Source organism: Ammospiza nelsoni, chromosome 3 (assembly GCF_027579445.1).
Source record: "Ammospiza nelsoni isolate bAmmNel1 chromosome 3, bAmmNel1.pri, whole genome shotgun sequence".
NCBI classification, from domain to species: domain Eukaryota; kingdom Metazoa; phylum Chordata; class Aves; order Passeriformes; family Passerellidae; genus Ammospiza; species Ammospiza nelsoni.
This window is the reverse complement of record NC_080635.1, coordinates 114472731-114478746: the sequence shown is the minus strand read 5'-3', so window position 1 is coordinate 114478746 and position 6016 is coordinate 114472731.

Genomic DNA, 6016 nt, shown 5'->3' with positions numbered 1-6016 from the left:
ATGGGAAGGAAGAACCACAACAGCTTTGCAGTTTAGGAAAACTTTGTACCAGTCTTTTGAAAAAAAGCAGTTACAATGATGATGCTCTCAAGTCCAGGAAAGACAATGGTATCCAATTGCTCCCAAATTTGATGAAATAAGGTGCATTACTTCACCCATCACTTAGCAACTCCTTTGTTTCATGAGGAAGGCAGAATACTCTTGCCTGTTTACCATAAACATTTCCCTCAGCTTTGTCCTAGAGACAAACCAAATCCCCTCCTTTGGACAATTGGCCTTGTGGCCAAGGCTGAGCCAAGGGCCAGGGATAGGGCAAAGGGCAGCACTCAGAGCACCCCTTGAAACAACTTCTGTGAGACAAGAAGGGACAGTGCCCCAGAGGCAGTTTTCCTGCAGCAAGGAGCTGTCCTGCTTGGAGAAAGGCCTGCGGAACCTGATGCAAGCTCTACACTGGCTGCAAGCTGGGCTGCTTGGCTTTTGGGTGTCATCCTTCCCTCCCTCATTGAAGCCTCCTGGATCAACTGAGGCTGTTATCCCAGCAGGAGCTGTTGTGCCTGCAGGCTCAGGAGAGCAGTGACACGACTGCCCCAGGCTCAGGCAGTGCTGTCACTCCCTGTCTCAGGGGTGCTGTGTCTCCATCCAGGGCAGCCGCTCCTGCTCAGGTGCCTGGGGCTGCTGCCCTTCCCTCCAGCCCTCAGCCCCAGCAGGAGCTGCTCCTGCCCTTGGCCCTTCTGCTGAGCAAAATCCTTTGGAATGGCCCATGTGGAGAATCCTGTGTGCCAGCACTTTCAGCAGCAGCCCTCGGGGCAGTGCTGGTGCTGCCCGGGCAGGCTGGTGGCACCAGAGCCGTGCTCTGGAGAAGGTGGCACCAGCTGGCTCTGCCCCAGGGAGCTGTGGGGGCTTTTGCTGTGCAGGTGCTGAAACCCTGCTGGCAATGGGAGGGCCAAGGCCTTCCTGGAGAGCTGCTGAAGGGCTGCTTCAGCCTCATACCCTGCAGGCTCTATGTGAAAAATGCATATTACATGCTTGGCTCTTTGCAAATATTAAAATGAATACTACATATGTTATGTTGGAAAATTATGTTGTATTAATCTCTTTTAAGTAGTGTGGTAAGTATAAATTTTAGGCTATAGCATAATACAAAATAGAAACTATGTGATGGATGATACTTTTCTAAGTAGCTCAAGGAATGGATAAGAGAATCAAGAAATTCTTCGCATAGAGATAACAGCAACAAGACACCAAAAACCCAATAGAAAAATTACTGCCTCCTTCTTGGGAAGAACCAGACTTTGAGCGACCAAGACGATTGATTTACAAGATGAAGAGGAGAGTTGACAATAACCAGAAAATACCCTTTGTTTGAAAATAATTTTTGCATCATGTATGAGATATATGAATATGCAATATGCTATTGCTTTTAAGGATTAATCCTTTGTTAGTAAGATGGGCTTTTGCTTGGCAGAAGGAGTAAAATGCACCCAGACATCTGTAACTCTTTGCTTTTTATTGTCTTCTATTGTCCTACTCTGATTGTCCAAATGCTTATTGCTCTAATTTGTTATTACTATTTTCATAGGTATTTCATTACTATTAAACTTTTAAAATTTTAAAACAAGTGATTGCTGGTTCTCCCACTCTGCTAATAAAGGAGTTGATTTGGACTGCTCTGTGTCTCCTTTGTGTTCAGGGGAGCCACAGCTCTGTGTGCTGCAGACAGGCAGGGGACAGGGGGTGGCACTGGGGAAGGGGATGTGACAGCAGAGGCTCTGCTCCATTCAGGGTCTCTGCTCCAGGAGCAGCTTCACTGTCTGCAGGGACAGTGAGAGGGCAGGAAGCCCCAAACCACAACATGCAGGGAAACCAATGTCGGTGGCAGGTGCCAAGGGAGGCAGGGCTGGGAACCAAGCCTGGCCTGTCACACACAGGGAGGGCTGAGAAGGTGGATCCCAGCGAGGTTCTCTGCTCTGGAGCTGCTCAGCTGGGAACCTGCAGGACCAACGGGGAATGGACCCAAACCTTGCCAAGCCCAGCCCTGGCCAAGCAGACCCAGAGCCGGTGACAGGAGCCAGAGCTGGGCCATGTGAGCGTGTGCTGCACAGGTGAGTGCCAGGGACTGGGGACACCTGGCCTTGCTGTGTTGCTGCCATGGTCTGTAAGAAATAACGATGTAGTCATTGCCCTTCACTGTCATATTGGCTTTTCCAAATTATTTTGGTATAGTACAGTTTGTAATCACTTTTTAACCGCTTTTTGTACAGTATAATTTGTCAGCCTTTTTACCATAATCCCGGTGTAGATTATATATTTTTGTGTGATAAATATACTTTAGGCTCCTGCAAAACACTAAAATAGAGACTATTTTCTGTTTATTATCACAATAACTGTTGCAGAAGTGTCACAGTGGTCACAAGGGTTGCAGGATGAAGAGAGAGACGAGAATGTTGACCTCATGTTCAGAAGGCTTGATTTATTATTTTATGATCTATATTACATTATGACTATACTAAAAAGAATAGAGGGAAAAGTTCTCAGAAGGCTAGCTAAGCTAAGAATAGAAAATGAATCAAGAACAAAGGTCTGTGTCCCAGCAGAGATTGAGACCCAGCTCATCCAAACATCCACCAGAGACCAATCACGGATCCACCTGTTGCATTCCACACCAACATATAAGCGTTGTTTACATTTTGTTGCTGAGGCCACAGCTTCTCAGAAGGGGGAAAAATCCCAAAGAAAGGATTTTTATGAAAAGATGTTGGGGACGCTGAAGTAGCGACAGGTTTTTATTTTTTTGGTGTAACTAACTGACAGTGGTGAGTATAACTCAGATAACAGTGTGAAACAGATAATATTGATTTCATGTACTTGTGGAGTATCTTATCCATATGATAAGATACCACTGAAAAGAACCAGGCTATCAAGAACTGTCAAACCATGGAACAGGGTGTCTGGTGAGGAAATAAAATAAAAATTTCATCTGCAGAGTGACACATGCTTTAAGAAGATGGATCAAGTGTCGAACCAAGCACGAGAATTCCTGGAACATGTAAACTCAAAGGAATGTTTGAATATGTATAATCCTCATGAATATGAACTTGACCAATGTAATGAAAAAGTATATATGAAAATTGTTTTCAGTTAATTGGTGTGCTTTTGGGATCCTATTACAGCGATGAGGTCTTCATGGTGAGAGAGAAGGACGAGAATCTTAGTTCATGATCAGAAGGCTGGATTTATTGATATATGATATATAATACATTATTACTATACTACAAAGAATAAGGAGAGAAGTTGCAGAGGCTGCTAAGCTAAGAATAGAATATTAAAGAATGAATAACAAAGTTCTGTATCCAGGGAGTCTGTCCCCAAGCTTGGTTCTGTGATTGGCCCTCAACTGTAAACACGGAACATGATCCAATCACAGGAGCACCTGCTACATTTCACAGCAGCCGATAACAATTGTTTACATTCTTCCTCTGGGGCCTTTGCTTCCCAGAAGATGCACAAATCCCAAAGAAAGGATTTCTGTGAAAAAATGTCTGCGACATCTCACCTTTCTAAATTGTATAAATGAAAAGAAAAATGCTGATGTGAAATGAACAGGAAATTTCTTCACCTGTAAAATATACCATACTAACAAATCACTAAAACAATCCTACAATCTAAGAAAATGCAAAAAACAATGCAAAGAAAGTTCAAGTCCAAGCCGCTGAGTTTCAGGAACAGTCCATGAGCTGAAGTTGTTTCTCTTGGGATATCTGAGAATCCTTTTTGGTCCTGAAAACAGACTTCTGCAAAGGTCCCATCAATAGTTATCACAAACCATTGACAGTCTTACAACAATTTCAAACAATGTGAACAACTTTTAGAATGTCCTTTTCTGGCCCTTCAATGCTTCAGTGCTTCAGAGCTGCTGCTTCAGTGCTTCAGAGCTGCTGCCCACTATTTTCAATCTTTTTTATTTAATTTTTTTTTTTTTTTTTTGATTGAAAAGGAAAAGAGCAGCACCGAGCAGAGCAGTGCTAGAGAAGGTAAGGCCCTGGGGGGTCCTGGCCCATGATGGACCAGGAACCCCAAAACTGGCCCAAAAAGGGGGACCAGGACCAGTAGGAGAAACCACAACTCCCAGAAACATCAAGAGGCCAAGCAGTGGGCCTGGCCCAGGAACTTCCTGAGCCCAACAGCCCAGGCCAAACCCATGAGGCAGGCTCTGCATTCCCACAGGCCTGCACCCTGCTGCCAGTGCAATGGCAGCACAGGTGGTGACACGCTTCCTTTTCCCAAAACCACTGAGGCATGCCAGCAGCAGGGAAATAGAAGCCTTCCCCAGAAATCCCATCTGGGGTCTGGAGATGTTTGTTTCCCACAGCAAACCAGCTATGGTCTCCTCATCTGTGCCCTCTTCGCCTGCAATGCAAATAATGCATTGGGTTTGTCTCTCATCTGCCCCATGGCTTCATCCCACCCCCTCTGGGCTGGGGATCAGAGGCAGAGCTCTCGGGATGCACCCACCCCCCGCCACTAGGGCGCAAGAGAGGTGGCAGAGATGGCAGCCTCCATGGGACAATCCCGGAAAAAACACCCCCCAACCCGCCGAGAACGCTGATCTTGAAAGCAGGCAGCCGGACTGCCTCAACAGTCAGCTGTCGAGTACTCCCCACTCCACGGAAAGGGAGGCCAGCCTCCGGGGCCGCTGCTACAGAGGCAACTGGACCGGTATGACCTGAGCTCGAACAAGCCACCGGTTCCAGGGCAGTCTCTGATGCCGACACGGAGGACAGAGTCTCCGACAGCGGCAGAACTGCTGGGGCAGCCTGTGAAGGCAGCGGGGGGCAAGCCAGAACCGGGGAGGGAATCATGCTAGATGTAGGAGCAGCCGTGGGCTGCTCCAAGGTTCCCGCAGGTTCGGCGCCATCTTCAACACCATCCTGAACAGGGACCATCTTGGCTTGAGGCAGTGAGTAGTGTTGTGGTGTGTTTTTTAAGTTTTTCTGCTTGCTCCCCCAGTTGGTGTATCCCCCCCTATGTTCTTGTAAAAGTTCTTGTGAGGTTCTTCCCCTCACAGTTTTCCCGCCACTGTTCTCCTGCCAGTTTAGTTTCCATGGTTACCCCCTCCCCCTTAGCTGTGAAGCTCCTAGGTTATGTAATTTCTCCTCCCCCTTCCTATCCTTATAAGTCAAGTTTTTCTCCTCCCTGTGCCCAGTCAATCACCCCTGCTCCTCCCTCAGTTCTAGAGGCTTCTTCTCTCCGGGGGTTGTGGTGGCTGTGGTCCCAGGACCCCTCCTATACTTTGTATTTATTGGTTGTTCTTGTATGTCCATTAAGTTCTGTACCTCCCACGTTTTTCTGTTATTGGCTAGCTGGGCGTCCCTCCTTTCCCCACCCCTCTTCTTTAAAACCTTGTTGCACCCCCTGTTCCTCGCCATTTGCTGGTCAGTGCCCTCCCTGTGGTTGGTTCTGTCCACCTTCAATAAACCTACGTTTTCACCCCAGCAAGTGGCCGCCTCCTTTCCTCGGCTCATAGGCGCGATTCCATCCACGTCCGCAATCCAGCCCAGCCCGAGGCCAGGACGCCGAGGGGGGCTGGACCTCAGATGCGCGGAGGCGTCGGCCGCCTTCACCCAAGCCAGCCGGACCTCAGGGCGACGTACGCCCTCACACAGAGTAGGCCGATGGAAGCGGCGGGGGGGGCTGAAGGGGCTGCAGAGAACTCCTCCGCTGAGTCGGAAGCTGGAGACGCGTTGTCGTCGTCTAGCAACTCAGGCACAGGAAGTGCTGCTCCTGCATTCTCAGACGCAGGTGCTGGCAGGGGCAGGTAGGCCTGTGAAGCCATGGGCTGGACTGCTTGGAGAGGCGGAGATGGGATCACGCAGAGAGGCGGCACTGGCAGGGGCGGGGGGGCCTTTGGGACCGGTACCACCCCCATCTCTGAGCGGGGCAGGGTCCAAGAAGCCGGCTGGGGGAGCACCGTCCACTCCCATCCCCCCTGCAGGGGAGAAGGGGGGGGGAAGAGAAG